This window comes from Carassius auratus, unplaced genomic scaffold (genome assembly GCF_003368295.1).
Source record: "Carassius auratus strain Wakin unplaced genomic scaffold, ASM336829v1 scaf_tig00026319, whole genome shotgun sequence".
NCBI lineage: Eukaryota > Metazoa > Chordata > Actinopteri > Cypriniformes > Cyprinidae > Carassius > Carassius auratus.
The window spans coordinates 69,760-73,186 of NW_020525508.1; positions in this window are offsets into that span (position 1 = coordinate 69,760).

The following is a 3,427-nucleotide window of genomic DNA, read 5'->3' on the forward strand; positions in this document are numbered from 1 at the left end:
CAGCCTGATTTGAGAGAGGGGATTTTAAAATAGGGATAAAAAAAAAAAACTTGTATCATAATACAGTGGATATATAAACACACATTTATGTTCAAACAACTTGTAAAGTGAATTTGGCATCCAATAACCCCTTTAAGAAAAAAAAGAAAGAAATTTACTAACAAATTCTGAATGAAAAATGGTTTCATATTAAATCCTACACCTATTTTTTTCTACACAGAATCAAAATGCTATTACAAGATATATGCAGATGCACCTTTTAAATATTTTTAGCTCACAATGAACTACCATAAGTGACAACTAATGCTCGAGGCTTACAACACATCTTCATTTGACTAGAATGACGTCAATGAACAACTCCATATCTCTTAAGCAAAGCTTAATAGATTCACCCTGAGTCACAACAATATCTCTTCCACTTCCTCGCTATTCTTGTCCTTCCCATTTTTCTTTATTGCATTTTAAAGGCCTTTTATACAGAATTTCAATCAATCATGTAAACTACTGCTCCATCTGCCCTGAATCAAACACACTTTATCACCACAGGGCCATTAAAACATATCCGAGACCTCAAACTTTTAATATATAACATCTATAAAAATAGGACATTAAATCTGAACACCACACTCCGAACATCTCAGCTCTAAATCAGGATGAACTGGAGAAAGTTGTCTGGAAGAAGAGCAACCATCTTTTTCAACAGCGGCCCTGAGGGGTAAACAGGAGCCATGCAGGTTCTTTAGCATTTATTACTCCCACCATGCACTGCAACATCATGCTGTGCTGATACAGGCAAAATATACGCAGCAATTTAAACTGTAAAAGATAGATGATCAAAGTATTACATTTCACATTCTATTTAAACTAAAGATGCATTTACTATTCTGTATCATTCAAAAACATACTGCATAGGTACAATATCAGCTATTGCCTGATATTTAAGTATCAATGCTTATTTATCATGTTTTTTACATTTTAATAGCCACTAAAAATGTAGGAATGTGTAGGAATGACAAAAATGTACATAAAACTTCACAAATAAGATAATAAAAAGGCAAGGTAACACACTGAATTAAACATGCAATTCAGAAGTAGTAAGACTGAAGTAATATTTTCTTGTAAAACACTGCAAAAACAGTTTTTACAGTTAAAGTTCATCTTTAAAAACACTAATAATAACATTTTTATCATCTTTAGCTAACCTCAAAATGCATATCCATTGTTTTACTGTAAATTTGTTGAGAGGCCTATAGCATTTTGAACTAGTTTATTAAACTATTATTTGTATAACTATTTCAAGATACAAGATAAGAGTCTTTCCAGTATGTTATATTCACAACACCAAAAAAAAAAAAAATATTGTATACTCTTTATTGTTCCAACAGTTCAGTTGAGGCATATGTGCCAGGCAGGAAAGTAAGTTTAGTACATGACAGAAGTGGCAGAGTTGTTCAAAGTGGAGTCATGATAAGCAGGGCATGTTTGAATTCAGGGCTTGTCTAGAAGCAGTTTCCACCTGGGCTACTGGGAGATAAGCAGCTGTTTTTCACAGAGTAAATGATAGTAGACTGGAGATGATAAATGTTCCAGTACTGCAACATTTCAGATATTTTGACATTATAGCACACTTGACCCATCAAACATTACAATACATCTGTCCGAATTGACTATAAACAGATTGATTTCTGTTCTTATTCAGAGCATCTTTACAGTGCAGGTCACTTAGTCCCTCTTTAATCTGACACACATCAACTGTGTGCTTTGTATCTTGTTATCTTTCCACTGGCTTGTTTAAGTGTGTGTGCCCACAGCCAGACAGAGGACATAAATCCTGTTGGCTGTCTGTAGTGACTAACCTGTAGTGACTTTTTACACATTCTGTCTGTGCCAAAGAGTCTAACTGAGAGGAACACAGTGCCCTTAAAGAGGTTCGGAAACTATCAGTGCATTTATAATAGGTCTGTTTGTTGCATTTCAGAATGTAAGTGTTTCAAAATATTCTCTCTAAAAGAAAAGAAATATGATGATTTATTGTGCGTGTGTTTGTGTGTTGCCTCACAACATTTCATTCTTGACTCTGTGTCCTGCTGGCCAGCACAAGTAAACCCATCTGAGGTCAGAGCTGGAGAGCATCAACACACACCCACACATGCACTGAGATCAAATAATCCTGCTGGACTCCATTTCAGATCACAGTATGACAATGTTGATAAAGACTGCAGCAAAACCCAGAATTCCAGCATGTTCGTTACTGATACAAGGCAAGTTATTGATTCCAGTAATACAAAAATGGGGGTTTATGTCCAAGGAGTTGACTTTCAATAACAGATTTATATACTTCTCACTTTTTGTTATATGAAGATAACATCAACACATTATTGACTGTATAGATTTTCTTGTTTTATAATTGTTGTAGAGCTTTAACAACTATCAAAACCATTATAATGTAATTAATTCCAATTTAATTCTAAAATATCTAAATTCTACATATGTGTGTGTGTGTGTGTGTGTGTGTGTGTGTGTGTGTATATATATATATATATATATATTAGGGGTGTAACGGTTCACAAAATTCACGGTTCGGTTCGATACGATACACTGATGTCACGGTTCGGTTCGGTTCGGTTCGATACGTTTTAGATACAGCAAAATGTAAAAACATCTCAACTTTTCAGAATGCCGCAAGCGCACCGCGGGTCATGTGACAAGAACCAACCAATCAGCTTCATCCTTTCCCGTAACAACGTTGAGAGCTCAGCCAAGATGAAGGATCAGCTGATCATAGTTGTATATGGATTGCAATTTTGAAATAAATTTAGTAGCAGAGCTACTGCAAGCGATTTTTAGAGCTGCAAATCCATTTATCCTTCGCTGAAATTTCCGCGTCTCATGGAGAGAGCACGTCATTGTTGCTTAGCAAAGACAGACGCCTCATGAGCGCTTCTGCCCGAGCGCTTTGGAAAGGAAACCACTCTCTTGCCATCACCATTATAGCTTAAAGGGAATCCAAAGTGCACCCAAACACCAGACCTGTTGGTTATTGGAGGATCTTCTCATTTCTAGTCTGTTAAACGCATTGGCTATTTTGCAACGAGCCTTCAGCGCGTACTGAGTGAGCGAGCGCCTGCTGAGTAGCCTAACATAAACATATAAGATGGTGTTTTTTTTCTTCTTCGGGAGTGTCAGGGTACTCCAACGAATAATACTCCAACGAACCGTTCGGTATACATAATGCGTACCGCGTACCGAACCGAAAGCGTCGTACCGAACGGTTCAATACGAATACGCGTATCGTTACACCCCTAATATATATATATATACAGAGGTGGGTAGAGTACCCAAAAACTTTACTCAAGTAAAAGTAAAAGTAATTCTAGAAATATTTACTCAAGTAAAAGTAAAAGTACTAGTCTTGAATAGTTACTTG